The sequence below is a fragment of the Wyeomyia smithii genome, chromosome 2 (genome assembly GCF_029784165.1).
Source record: "Wyeomyia smithii strain HCP4-BCI-WySm-NY-G18 chromosome 2, ASM2978416v1, whole genome shotgun sequence".
Lineage (NCBI taxonomy): Eukaryota > Metazoa > Arthropoda > Insecta > Diptera > Culicidae > Wyeomyia > Wyeomyia smithii.
Window position 1 is genome coordinate 210,747,781 of NC_073695.1, and position 16,419 is coordinate 210,764,199.

Here is a 16,419-nt window from a genome sequence, read left to right on the forward strand (position 1 = left end):
CCTGAAGCTGTTCGTTTTAGCTCTCTACACTGTCCGAGAATCACACTTTTTCTGCCCCGGACAGCACATGAAAAAAATTGCGTGTATCTTGAAAACACCAACAACAAAAACAAACGTTGTCAAATGCAATACGAAAAAAATTACAACTGAGTGTAGTGTTGTATAGCTGTATGTTACCAAGCTGCACGATCGGTGTAGGTGCCGTCGCGAAAACGAAAACGACACTAGTTAGTGCAAAGAAAAAATGGCAGACGAGCGAACGAAAAATTTCTTGTGCCTACAAAAATTGGATCATTTGGTTGCAGTTTTCGAAGCTGCAGCTCTGACAACTGATGATTTTCACTACCTTGCCGAAAACAAAAACGAATTGATGATTTTGCTCCCCGTCTTGCGAGACAGGATAGATTTCTGTAAAGCTCTACGAACCCTTACCGCGGATAAGGCGACGCAGGCAGATTTGGAGACGCCTCTCAGTCATCGTGAGGTAAGTCCATCATCTTTATCACCGGGCAAAAGTTTCATTATATATATATATATATATATATATATATATATATATATATATATATATATATATATATATATATATATATATATATATATATATATATATATATATATATATATATATATATATATATATATTCAAAAGATAGGCACAAGGATTATAACATATGATTAAATCTATTTTATTGCAGACGCTCATAGAGATCTGCGAGAGGTATGAATCCGGGCAGAAATTTTTAGAGATATATAACGTAGACAAGAACAAAATTTACACTGCAAACTGCAGAAAACTTATACGGGAAGCTATGGTGGAACACTTTTTCCGTTTAGGCAAAGGCCATATAAGCGGTGATACATTCACCAAAATGACAACAATAATCACGACAGAACTTCCAAAAGAAGATGCCAGAACTTGGTACGTCCCTTCGTTCAAAAAAAAAGCTGCCAGTGGGTTGCTCTATACCCGGTACAGGTATGTACAAAGGACAGATAAACGCTTTGCCTGCAACAAAACCGAAACCGAATCAAACCAAGACACTGACGACCAACCGACCGTTGATGAATGGATGCTTTTAGGGGAATCGGATCAAAACTCTTGTCTTGGTGAGTTAAATTTTAATTTATTATGCAACTTGGTCGACTAAAAGTAATTTTTTAGCTGCTAAAATGTTATTGAAAGATTTGGGTATTAACCGTAAAGACGAGATTTATGAGGCCTGGGTCAAAAGCTATAACATTAGAAGACACGAAGCATTGACTGGAAAGTTGGATTTCGGAGAATGGGAAATATTAGGCCATTACGAGGACATCTTATCCTTAGTAAGTTATATGTTCTAGGAATACATGTAAATATAAATACGGCAAAAGAAACACAGTTAGAATTGGGTTTTATAACGTTACCAGGTTTTATATATCATCTAAAAGAGCGTGATTTGTAAAAAAATTATATCGTTGTCCTTCGGTTCTTAAATCACGTTTTAAAACTGTTAAAAATTCATTGAATTACAGTTCGCCCAGATACCAACTGTCATTCAACACATTTCAAGCGATTCTTTATACCTCATTTGAAAATTAAAGGAAACGATAAAATAATTTCCCCAATTATGTTTTGCTCAGAAAATTACACTTTTTTAGATGAAATATGAAAATCAAGAATCCGTATATAGCTTAAGAATCCAGTTGTTTTCGCTTTCAGATCAATTTTGATTTTAAACTCATACACGCCGATGCGAAAAATTTATACGATATGACTCCAAAATATGTTAAACGAATCAAATCTATATATTCCGAATATGATTCCTTTTTATGCGAAGATAAAAATGTGATGGTGACTGTGTCTGAGGTCCTAGCAGGCACCTGTAATTTTGGTAAAATTTTCCAAATTCTTCAATCATTTATAGCTTTCTAATAAACTTTTGTTTTAGATACCGAATGTTTTTTGGCGTTTTTTTCGCTACCTCTAATACTGCGACAATTTTTTATAACAAGAGGTCCAAAAAAAATCAAACCGACGTTACGTGACTGCCGGAACAGTTTCATAACGTATATCGAAGTAAGTGTGATATACTCCGATATACAGTATATATACACATATACTGTATGACGTGATTGTACAACTCTTACTTTTAAAATTACAGAGCGAAGCCAAAGTAACAGAGACTATAGCTGAACGCCGCATGGTTGCTAGAGCAAGGGGCACCACTATCCAGCCATACATCATTGCAATAGGTTTTAATTTAAATAGCATAGATACTTTCATAGTTATTCTAGACAACATCAAGTTCAAATGTACAAGCATCATTGCCTCCATAGACCTGCTTTTTAAACTGTACATAGTTTTCCACCTTAAATATCCATCAGAATGTGACTCCGTTTTAAAATTCCTCCAAATTTATTTTTACAATATACACTACTGTGACGACAGAATTGATTCGAATGTGTTGGCATTCCTAACGGATATTGATAGAGAAAACAGTTAATTTTTTTTGATTTTTAGTTTTAGTTTTTAGTTATTGTTACTAATGTAAATAAAAAATTGCAGGAAAACATTTCGAACGGTTTCATTTTCAATATCGCATATTATCGCCGAATATTTTTCACGTAACATAACATTGAACACGCAATCACAACATTAACAATAGAGCTTCTACAAACACTTCCACCAAAAACCAAACGTACCACTCGAGAATTATAAACGGGACTACCATGTTAAAACGCATAATATATTGTGTTTTATTTTCCAATAATTATACATAGTTTTGAACATACACTATTTATACAATGACAATAGTTACAAAGCATTTATTCACATAAACGATGTCAATAAAATTAAAAATAATAGAAACAAACTTCTTCTGTAACGATTGCAAAATAGTTTCATCTTTCACTGGCTCAGAAGTTAGCTTATTTATTTATTCACGAATTGAGCTCGAAAAAGGTAAACATCACAGTTTTTCTATCCTCATATTACTTGTAGAATAACACCAGAGCCTTGGAGCCAGACAACGTAGTTGTAAGCGACATGATTGTCACACGACACTCGGATTCAAATATCGATAGCGTTAGTTTTCTCCTTATCCAACAGCAACAGAGGCTTTTGATGTTTCTACCGCAATATCTTCGGTTCAATTTGGTCCAGTGAGTGACCTCAACTCGCAGCGGACCGCGTATCAGCTTTCAGAAGGTAGCAACATTAACTTTTTTTTTAAATCCGAAGACCTACGGCTCCGAGAACACGTTCCTTGCGTTTTTTTTCGCATATTTAGCTTAATACACAACACATAAAAAAAACACAGTACACACAGTTGTACAGTACGGAGTACAGAAAAAATAATCATGTATTAAACTTGATTAATTTAATTCACTCGCTAGAAAAACAAGACGGGTCTATTAGAAGATAAACAAACCTGCAGTCAAACCCTTGTGGTTGCCAGACTTGTTTGCAACCGAATACTGTTAAAAGAGTTATACACTGAAAGAAATCGACACGACATTATAAAAGGTTTTGCACTTGAATTCGCCCTACTGATCAAAACATATAGAATTCATATTGCCCCTTGCATGACTATTTGGACTTCTGTGATAATCATTCATTGCCCAATTTCTTATTTCGCTCTATCAAATTGACACCTCAGTAGCGCAGTGGCAGTTTTTTGGGTTCATTTGTTCGTTTTGTTTTTCATTTGCAACATTAAGTATATATTTTTGAACAGCTTTAGTTAGGTTGAATATCAAAACAAAACTAAGTGTTACATGATTGATTGGGTGATACTGAGTATCGATACTTTTTCAATTATCATAGTATCGATACCAGACATCACGGTTTCAAGTATACTTTATTAATATTGTCCTCTCACAAAAAAAAAATAGAATTCAGGGTATTTTCAAGAAAAAGAAGAAGCAACACCCGCAACTGACAGACATCTCAAACACTGGTAAAAATGTGCTGTAAAAATAGCACTCGATACACGTTCAACTGGGGATAATGAAATGTTCATAATTGAAATACGAAAATATCCGAATAAGTTTTATTCTCTACACCTCATTAGTTAATTATGGTCTATTTGTTTGTTTCTTAGGTTTTCGTTTGTCTTGATCGAGTAAAGAATATCATATTCATCATCAAAAGCATGCCAAACCAAACCAACCAAAAAGTGGGTACCAGAATCAATGAGTGGTAGATGGAAAATTCACTCACAATTGGGTTGTTTAGCTATATCAGTTTTTTATATCATCTGAAAGATCTGCATTTTCTAAGAAAGAACGTGATTTGAAAAAATTTTCTATCGTTGTCCTTCGCTTTTTAAATCACGATTTAAAACTGCTCGAAATCTGCTCGAAATCGCTACAATGACAGTTCGCCCATATACCAACTGTCATTGTAGCGATTCATAGCGAATTTTTATTCTTCATTTAAAAATCGGAGGATAATGATATAAAGTTTTAAAAAATCACGTTTTGCTCAGAAAATTACACTCTTTCAGATAATATATAAAAATCGGAAATCCGTGAATAACTAAACAACCCAATTGCTTCACATCTTATGCTAGAATTTTTTTTTCAGTCAAGTACTAATCGTAATTTTTGAGGATAATACAAATATAGGGATACCATCCGTCCTGATTTAGCAGGACATGTCCTGATTTTGAGATCATATTTGGGCGTCCTGATTTATTTCTCATATTCTAGCATTTGTCCTGATTTTCATAAGACATGCAATTATCTTCAATCACCAAGCTCATATTTCAAGGCTTAAGTCGGTAATTTTTAAACAGAAACGTGAATGTTGCCGGATATTAGAAATTGTTGGAGATTGCCAAGTATTTTTTTTTATTTCTGGTTGCCAGTTCGAATTCGTCGCTGGTAAAAATAAAAACAAAAGGACATTTTTCTCCGATAAAATTCTTAAAGTTACATTTTATGAGGTAAAATTGTAAAATTTGAAGTGATGACCGTTTTTCGGGCTGAAGAAATAAAGGGGCCTATTACAGTCAACGAGGTGAGCAGCGAGTTACTCGCCTGACCAATTTAGATATAACAGATGGTGAGTCGGCTGGATCACGGACGAGTAGCTCGTCTGCGAAATTGCTCCACTCAGCTGTCACCAGCCAAGTTTCACTCGCGTTTCCTAATACAACATTTTGCTCGTCAGTGACTCTAGGCGAGGCAAATTGCTCGCCTCGTTTCTTGTAATCAGGAAAAATCTATAATGTTTCTTGTAAATCAGGAAAAATCTATAATGCAGCATTGAAATATCAGAGAGATCAGATATTAAACCTGTCTATCTTGATACATGTTCAATAATGTGAATAATTCAGATAAATCTCGATACCTGACCACACAACGCTCACTGCGTAAATTATTTCTTTGGTTAAGCCTGAGTAAAGTGAATAGTGTTAAACATTTGACAATTTTTATATTAATTTTAAACAGTTTACGTGTGCTGAATTCTTTGGGGACATACAAATTCCTAAAACTTCAAAGTTGCTTGATAAAATTGGATCGTTCGAGATACATGTTGAGTAAATTAACAACCGAAAAGCATTTTGAAGTGCAAATCACATACCCCCAGTTTGAACCAGAACAAAAATAATTAGGATCAAATTTGTGCCGAAAAAATAGATGTCCTGATTTGTACCTCTGACCAGATGGTATCCCACTACTAATATAGCAAAATTTTTCATTAACAATTCACCAAATTTTAGGCTACGAAGCTTTTCTATTCCATTATTGTTTTCGTCTATTCCTGAAAAGCAATCCGGCTGCTACCGATCTTGTTCGAGATACCAATGGATATAGATACTATCGGTTGTTCAGTGGAGGATGAGAGCGTGTTACACGCGAATGTAGACATAATAAGCAAGGAGGATTAAATTGAAAGTGCTGGGGAAGCTACGACTGGCGGAAACACTTGGGAAGAACATGTTCCTCCTAATAAGCACGGCCATGGAACTAAACCAAGTGATTGTAAGCATATTTCGCATGATCACCACCCGAAACTGTAAAAAAGTGAGGTTATTTTTTGTATGCAATGATCTATAACGACCATGAAACAAAATTGATTTTTATGCGGGAGAATTAAACGACTACGGGTTTAACTAGTTTTTTGGCAACCGTTTTTTACTTTTGGACCGAGCCATTGGCATCCCTATACCGAGTAACAGTGAATGATCATGAACTCATGTGATGGGCTCAAATTAATTTGTGCCCACTGTCAGCAGTATGATAAAGAAGTATGAAAAGAGGCGATGATAAGCTATCTCGTTTACACATATGTTGAGATGTTAGCCCTTGAAACATGGTGCGATGCCATAGGCGTGTTTTAGACTGACTGTGTCGGGGAGCCAGAGTACGTTAATAGCCACAGGACGCATTATTCATAAACGTGCTAACAATATTTGAATTTGATTTTTTTCTTTTTTCATGGACTGGTGATAGAAGTTTCATGTTGTTTTAGGCGATAAGAAAGTTTCAGGCGAAAATGAAAAATAATTGTTCAATGTTCAGAAGCAGCTTTGAAAAACAAATTATCAGTATTGATTACTGGTTACACTGCGTCGACGAAAGCAGCCTTCTGGAAAACATTATCAATATCAGTACAAATCAACATGTCGATACTAACACCAGTTGAAATTTTTCAAGTGTAGTAGTTTGAAGCGGCCAAATACATAGAAAAAACGCTAGAGCATTTTTTGCGTTATACCAAACACGCAATCATTGTACTGGTTGCAAACCACATCAACAATTGCACTGAAAACGCACAATTTTGTACTGGTTTCGCACCATCCAACTTTTGCGTGCACACTACCTGAGGTTGGCCGGTTGATACTTTTTATGTTTTTTTTTGCAATTTTTGCCCTGCCCTTTTAAGCTCAACTTGAATCATTTTCTTTTTAACTTCTTCCTAACGTTATAATAACTTAAATAATTTGAACCATATTTAAGATCAGCTTTTTTTTTGGCTTCCAGGAGCGTTTTTGGACTACAATTTGAATTCCTTTTGTTTAGAATAGGTTCGAACCAAACCGTTCGAATTTTATTAATTTTTTCTCAATTTTTTCTTACCTCCGGTTTTACGTTTTAATACGTTTTTAGTTCTTCAAAGTTATATTAAAGATTATTTTCTTTTCGACTCCTTCTGGATTTGAGGGATGTTTTTCAGCAAAAACTTTTGTATGCTTTGTTTCTACCCTCAAGAAAGATTTTTAATTTGGTTGAAGTTAATTTGAGATAAATTTTTAATAGTAGCTTTCGACCTTTTCCTGGCGCTCAATTAACAAAAATCTCCTGTAACCTTTGAAATCATTATTGATTTTTTGTCTCTTCCACCTCGGGAACTAATAACCCCAAATTTTGGAATCAATTTCTCCATTACCTTCTTCTGATCTTTTGGTAAGTTTGTGAGGACTTTTAGGCTGAATTTTGGTGGGATTTTTGGGTCGAATCGGAAATTTTTATTGTTGTTTTCTGCTGACACTTTTATGCTGCATCAGAAAATTAACTACAGAACCATCGGTTTTTCATTTTTTTTCTTGAAAAAGAGATTTATTCAATGTCCAACGGTTTGACGATTTTTCAGTCCACATGGTATGTGGACGGTTCCATATGGAATAGGTTTTAGCTGGGTTAGCATTTTATCAAATGTTTGTGGCTATTTGGATGATGTACTTACTGCAAGAAGGGATGTAAAAGACTGTCGTACATATTTAACTTCAAACTGCGCGCCTTGGTGAACGAACGCATGGTGGCAAATTAGTAAGTGTACCTATGTAAATTTGTAAACAATTGTTAATGAATAATGGATAAATGGTGATTTTTTCAGGTTTTCATTGAATTCATTGCACTTTTTCTTGTTGATTTTTTTAAGGTTACCAATGAAACGAGAAGAGACGTACCTTTACAACAAGTTGTTCATTCTACAGTGGACATATATTTTCTAACTGAATTCATTATGAAAATATCAGTGAGTAAGTATTGTTTCAGGACATGGTTATGATACCAACAAACATGCTCATGCATAGTGAAAGCATGAGTTTGGATAGTTATTTACAATAGATTGAAGGAAAATTGATAGAATATGATAAGAGCAATACTAAGAAAATTAAAAAAAAAGTATGTCGAAGTATTTGCTATTTAGAATACCGTAAACTGGGGTGAATTTGATCACTTTTTTGATTGTATCTTAAATATTTTCAGAATATACTGAAAACAATATTGTTTGATATTTTTAAAATAAGTACTGGCATGCATTGAGAAAGATTCAGTCACTACTTCAAAAGTTTAGTAACAATTTTGCTGTTTTTGAATATGCTCTAAAAATTTCACACCAATCATCAAACTTTACACCTCTAAAAATCATGAATTTGGAGTAACGCTTTGCTACTTTCACTAAATTAAACAGCCTAAAACGACTTAAACGAGTTCATAATTATGGAGAGCAATTTGGGGGCCATTCACATTCTACGTGAACAGTTTATGTTGGCGAATGTCCAAGATTCATACAAATTTTTTAGAATATATATGAATGATTATCTACTGAGAATGAAGGTGGTCTAAAATCATCAAAAACCAGTCCACGTGAAATATGATTTATGCAATTGTCCAAATTTGCATGTTTCTTCACGTCTTGGGTTTTTGTTAAGAAGAAATATGTAATACGCTGTGGAGATTATTGGGACTAAACATTGTCTCCGTCAAAAACTAACAAAAATAGCAATGAAATGCATTGTTATAATATTTGTTCATCTTAAGAACTAATCTGGGAACAAAATAAAAAAAAAACTTTACGTATTGCAACTTGTTGTTTTGAATCTGCTTAAACCAATTGTTTGTATGCAACAAAAATCGCCAAAAATACTGAGAAACGTATTTTCAATGTACCTACTCAGAATTAAGAGGTAGGTCATATCTGATTGCTTATATTAAAAAATTAGAGAAGCTATTGTCCCTTTACTGAAAGTTTTGCAACTTTTTAGATACCATTAAGGTGAAACCTCATTGAATCCAAAAACTTCGAATTTTCGAAAGCACAAGACTCGGAAATAGTTAATGCGTTCTTTGTGAAAATGCTGTTTTATGTTTGCTGTGGTGAAGCAAACATAAAATAGAATTTTCATAGGGAACGCAATGAGTATTTCCAAGTCTTGTGCTTTTGAAAATTCGAAGTAGTGACTCGAATTCGGCCATTTTGGATTCAATGAGGTTTCACCTTAATTTGTAATGCCGTCCGAAACTGGGGAAAATTATAATTGTATACCGGAAATTTGGTCAAGCTTAAGGTAAGCTTGCTTTTTGGGCTTACTAAAGGTGTATTCTTCATTTAAATATTCTATTATTAGGCTTGTTCTCTTTGTTCAATATAATAACTAATTAGTTTTAAAAAATAACTAATTAGTTTTAAAAATGAGGACAAATTTAGGAAAAAAAACAGCGCTATTTAGCATCGCAATACACTTTCCAGTGTCGACAAACATTCAGTGTACTAAAAACAGTCTCTCTACAACTGCTGCTTATCTTTCCTTTTTAATTACACGAAAAAGTTTTTCGCGAAAAGGAGGGCGAAAAATCGCCTGCATCCAAACAAGATATCACGTCGTGTCTCCCCCGAGGATGATCCGTTTCGTTGTCGTCCTTGTTGATTGTTTCTCAGCTTCGGTGTGCCTCCCCAATCGTTTCCTCCCCTCACTGTGTGTGAGCCTTCGCTGGCTGGCTGGCTGGCTGGCTCGTACGAACGGCGAAGGCGCCTACACAGGTTACGATACGGCTTCGTGTGGAGGGCGTCTGTGTACGGGACAGCGGCGACTGACGGCGGACGCTAGGCGCGTAAATAAGTAAAGTGTAGGGGCGTATGCTTGGAGCTCCTCCCACATTTCAACGCCGCACGAACTGTGAGGTGAGTGGAACCGCTAGCTGGCGGTGCCCGAATCTAGCTACCTATATAAGCGGCACTGTTGGTGGTTTTTCTTTGCCAATTTTTTTTTAGGTGGCTGTTATTCTTTTATATTCATGTAGATAGTGAGTAGGATATAGATAGTTTGTTTTCCATCGGAATGAAACTTTCGTTATAAGTTTTAGACCTAGCTTAAATAATCATTAGTTTCATAAGTTGGAGTTTGTTTCAGTGCTGGGTCATTATGGATAACTTAATTATCCATCGGTATAGCGGATCAAAATTATGTTTACTTATACATTAAATTCGAATTACAGGTGAAAAAACGAAGTTTTCCATTAGAAATGGTTCTGTTGATTCTCTCTTGGATTTCTTTAACACTTACGGTTTCATTTAAATTGATTTTTTTTTATTTTATGGGAATGATACAAACTGAATAAAACCGAACGATAGTGAAATCCGATTTAAGAATTTGGTATCATAATTATAACGCTAATTACAATGACAAAAATCTCACATTTTGAGTTGTGAATGCATAATTTGAAATGAAAAATCATACAATTGAAAACCTATCATAGAAAAGAAGCAAATTGAAGGGATAATTTTGAATGATGTATTCAGATTCCCTATCCTTATACCTAGAATCTCATGCATAAAATCTGAATCAGCAACCCACAATTCTATACTTTAAACCTTAAATTTTACATTTTTTATCGTAAATCTTTATTTCCAAAAACAGAGTTTTAAATCCTTGATAGTCTGAATCCTTGATCCTTGAAATCCTTGATAGAATTATAGATTATGTATCGTAGATCCTAATTTCGAATCGTAAATGCTGAATACTGAATCATAAATATTAAATTTTAAATATTTAATTCCATATTTTTTATTTCTAAATCATAAATTTTAATTGGATTTGGACTTTGATCTTGAACATAAATCATAAATTCTAAATCCTAAATCATTAATCTTAAATACCTTATTCCTTAATCTTTAGCTCCAAATCCTTATGCCTGAATTTTATTATCCAGAGTCCTAAATAGTAAAATCCTAGCCCTACATCTTGAATTTTAAGTCCAAAATTCGGCATTGTTCAATCCGAAATCAAATATCCGCCATGCTTCCATCCGTAGATTCCTAATTTCTCATCTCAATATTTTAATATCCTCCAACATCCTAAATTATAAATTTAAATTTATCAATATTCTATTCTATATGTTAAATCCCAATTTACCAATCCTTGAACTTATATTCTTGATCCTAAATGCTATCTTTTATATCCTTAATGGCAAAACTTAAATTTTAAACCTTAGATATTGGGTCCCAAATGCAAAATTTTTAATTCTAAATCCCAAATCACAATTTTTAAATCCCAAATCCTAAGTCTTTAAACCTAAATTCCTTACCCTTAATTTTAAATCCTCAATCTAAAACCTTAATCTTGGATTCTGAATCCAAAATCCTAAATCCTTAATTCTAAATCCTGAAACCTAAATCAAAAATTTTAAATCCTAAATCCTAAGTCCTAAATTCTAGATTCCGTATCTAAATTTTCCTAAAATTTTGAACCGAAAATCCTAAATCCCGAAGTTCAAAACCTGAATTTTGAATCCCCGCTCCTAAATGCTAAATACAAAATCCGGAACCCTACAATATTAATCCTAAATCCCAAATCTTATATTCTAAACCCTAGACCCTAAAGTCTAAATTCTAAATCGCAAATCCTAAATCATAAATTGTAAATACAATCCCCACTTTTCAATTAAAAATCCTAAAACCTGAATTCCAATGCGAAATCTTTGCTCTAAATTCAGAACCTTCAATCATAAACTCTTTCTCATGAAACTTAAATTCTCAATTCCAAATCCTAGATTTTAAACCCTTAGATCTATTGCAAAATCTTACGTCCTTTTCCCTAAATCCTGTATCCTAATTTCAAAATTCTGTATTCTAAATCCTAAATTCTTAGTCCTCATTACAGAATACGTAATTCGTGATCCCATATCCGGAAAATAACTAATTCCTACTAATTCTTAAAAAACTAATTATTAATTTTAATAATACGTTAAATGAAAAATTCAACTTCACAATCCAATCTTTATTTATTTATTTATTTATTTATTAGTTTATTTATCCATCTAACATAAAGTCTTAATGAATATGAATATATCGCTATCGTCAACGTCATAATGTAAAATAAGCAGATCTTGCTACTCGACTGGAGAAACAACTGGAACGCTCACCAAATTCGAATAAATCTTCAGCAGAAGTAAATCACGTATCATCGAAAACATAGGGGCATTAAATCCAAACGCTGTGCGATGAAACCATGTTTGGAGAAGAGTAGAAGTCCTTGAAGCACGCGATGGAACACGAAAACCAAGTAAAGATAGTAGTTTGGGACAATCTACTTCATTGTTCAGGAGCTTAGCGACAAATGTTGCCTGCTAAATCTTCCGTCGTCGAGCTAGGGTGTCAAGATTGATTAGCTTGCACCGATCACAGTATGGAGGCAAGTTCTGTGGGTCACGCCAAGGCAGATTTCTCAAAGCAATTCGGACAAATCTCTTTTGCACTCTTGCAATTCGTAAACTCCAGGTCAGTTGATGTGGAAGCCAAACTAGTGAAGCATTCTCTAAGATAGGTCGCACTAAAGAGCAGTACAGAGCTTTCAAGCAATACGGATCATTAAAATCTTTGGCTATTTTGGATATAAACCCCAGCTGACGATTAGCCTTAGCAATGACGGCCGATCGATGACTAGCAAAGGAGATATTTTTTATCAAATGTATTTTATCAATAAAATCAAAATCGCCGTAAGCACACTATCCTATATCGCAAATTCCAAATTTCTAATGCTTCAACGTAAATCCTCAATTCTGAACACCTAGTCTTGAATGGCAAATGGCGAATAATTATCCCTGAAACTCAAATCCCCTCCAATCCTCTGTAAATCTTAAATATTAAACCCTGAATGTTGATTCCTGAATCCTCAAACCCAAATCCCAAAGTCTTGAATCCTAAATATTCTATTCTCTTAATTCTTAAATTCACAATCCCAAATTCCAAACTCCAAATGCAAAAACTGTAGTCTTAAATCCTAAACTTATATTTTTGAATTCCTCATCCTTAATTCTAAAATCTCAACCCTACATTTTGAATTCTTTATCCGAAATCTTAAATCCTGGATACGAAATTCTTAAATTCTCAACCATAAATCCACAATCTAAAATCCGGAATCCTATGTTTCAAGTTATGATTTTTTGATCAAAATAAAAATCCTAATCAATCCAAAGTCCAAAATATGAAATTTTGAATGGCTAACGCACATTTTGCATGTTGTAAGCTACCCGATCAGAAGAGCATAACTAAAAAATTACAAAATTTTGTATTTTCCCATTTGCTTTTGATAACAAAATTGAATCTGAATGAGCTATAATGACAAATCCTGTAATAAAGTTGTTCTGAAACAAGTCTAATTTTTTTCTCTATAAAAAGCTGTTGATTCTAATAATGGCTTTAATTGTACTGTTCCATTCGCTATCTTATTTTGTTAGAAAGCTGATCTGTTCGTAACAAAGTTTGATATGGATTTGATACTAGTAGAATCATTTTTGTTATAATTTCTGTTATTTTAACACCAAACGGGATCAAATTGAGAACACAACCTGAAAGGTTTTTCTCATAACAAACTAACAGCTTCTGTTACATTTTTGTTTTTTTCTTTCTGATCGGGTAAGTACAACGATACACCGTGCTCCAGAGCCGAGTCGAGAGAAAGTCCAGCTCGAAAAGATCCTCGACCTGATCGGGAATCGAACCCGACATCACAACCGTATGTGGGAGAGCTAGCCGATCAATACCGCTAACCACAGAACCACAATAACCACGTTATGGGGTCACATACAAATGAAACACGAATTTCTACATTACTTTAGAACCAATCACGCAAGTGGAACCAAATTTATAATGTGAGGATTTTTGTGTATTAGAAACGTTTTAATGATGTTTTAACACTCCTACTCAGGAAAGTGAGTGGGGTCCCACACAAAAAATACATTTTTTTCGAAAAACAGCTCAAAATAATCAAAATGATGAATAGAAGCCAAAAATCGTCCCTGGCCAAAGATCACCCAATATGGGTATTAACTTTATGAATTTCATGATGGCGACTTCTGCTCTCTGGTAAACAGCTGAAAATTGTCGAATACCAATATGGGTATTTCCGTAATCGGGATGATGATGCACAGAAGTGATCAGGTTCACGTGGTTGTGCTGCTGTGACATGTGACCAATCGGGCAACTGATTTGTTTAGGCCGAATAGAAAATTCGGAAAGCCAGCTGATACTGCCGCAATCCACTGTTGCTGCTTTTAATGTTGGACCGTCCGTCCGGCTCACCTTCCGCCTAAAGAATGTAATTAATTTTACCAGAAGCAGGGTGTGCTGAAATAGGCTCCGCCTTTTTGTTAAGTTTCACCGAATTCTCTCATCATGTTTAGAAGAAAGTTTCATTTAATATTTGTAACCAGCAGAAAATACTGATGATGCTCTCACACACGTAACAATATAAGCCTTAACGTGTTGCGGCTTGCAACGTCAAGCGATTTCTTTTGCTCGATAAAATTCTATATATGCTCATTGCTGGAAAGTCGAACTAACCGCCTTAGTCAAGCGTTCTAGTATTTTAAATTAAGTGTAATATTCCCGAATTTTTGTGCAGACGAGCAACTGTTTGAAGGCTATCGGCTTTTGATTCACACATAAAAATACGATATCACTGATGGAACAGATTAAGAAAGCATTGACTTCCAAAGTCTAGCGCTCGAGGCCTTCCGAAAAAATGATTAATTTTCAATTGCTTGTTTCTTTGCTTTGAGTACGGCAGTCTGCTGTTTAAAATTGGATAGGCTGATCGCAATCTTTGTGCTGCCCCGACAGTGGGGGAATAAGGCGCTATGACACTAAGTAAAGTTGACGGCTGCGGCAGTTTTTGGATTGCTAGGGTCTGTCCTCGCGAGGAAGAAGACCAAAACCATCAACCAGCAAATCGAGACGTTTGCTGCTACCATTCTGCTGCTGAGATATGTGACCAACCGGCAAGAAAGCAAATTCAGAAAGCCAGTTGATACTGGTGTAACCCGCTGCTGCCGCAATCCACTACGGTCAACTAGGTATACTAAATTTTTGAAAGTGTCAGGTACGGGTCGGATTCGGGATTACCTGGGAAAAAAAAATTTCGGGTTCGGGTCGGGTTCGGGTTTGAAAATGTCGGGTTTAGGCCTGAAAACCCGAAACCCGACTATATAAAACAAGTATTTTTATAAGATAATGATGTCTAATTTCAAGCAACAGTAAAAATCACTAACATTCCAATACCATTCAAAGCTTTAAGCTTCAGGGCAGCCTCAAATTGGTACAAAAAATCAACCCCAAAAAAAAATCTTGGGTTCGGGTTTCAGAGTTTCGGGTTCGGGTTCCACACAAATAAAATTTTAGGGTTCGGGTCGGGTTCGGGTTTGATCGAAGAAAAAAAATTCGGTTCCGGGTCGGGCTCGGGTTTCAACAAAAAAAAGTTCGGGTACGGGTTTGAAAAAAGCCAAACCCGACCATCTCTGATATTTATATAGCTCTCTATGGGTAGCGAATAATGACGTAAATTTGTAAGAATGTGAGGTCAATCAAATCCTAAATCCGAGAATCGAACTCATTTACATAAAATCTGTAATTTAGATTTACACTGCGGAATCAGTAGTTCTTGATAATATGAAACTCAGTTGCAGTCATTCATATGAAATATATTGACAATATTGAAATATTGAGACTTGAATTTTACACTCAAAACTTAATTTTTTTCTCCGACATCAGGGATTAATTTAAAATCCTAATTCTCGAATTCCAAATTCTAAATCTCTAGATATTATTAATTTTTTTTAAATCTATAGCTTATAATCTAATATTAACGAGACCTGAAATCTGGAAACCAAAACATTGTAAACAGAAGAATGTGGTACAAATAAATTGTAGGTACAAAATTTTGCAGGGACTTCTATGAATCCAGAAAACTATTTAACGTAACAACCAACACCATCATTGCGAGAAAAACGCGTTTTTGATATTTTAAATCAAGTAATTATATTGAGATACAATTGCAACAAAATAGTCTGTCAATTTCATGAAGCCGCATGGGTTTTACGGGTCTGCCCGTGGTAATTGATCCAGAAAAACCACTACGCCAGTTTATGCGAGTAAACATGCATTTTTCTCGCAGATTGTTCGCATAGTCTGGCGTAAAAACTCGACTTCTTCCTAATCTGCCATGCAGTTGATTCAATTTTATCAATCGTGTATCGGTCAAACGTCAGTTATTGTCCACCGGCAGTTCCAATGAGATAGACACACACAAACACACATACCAACACACACACACACATACGAACACACACACACACATACGAACACACACACATAAACACACAAACGCATGCATAAAGACTCACATTTAATCTCACAGGTAATCGCTA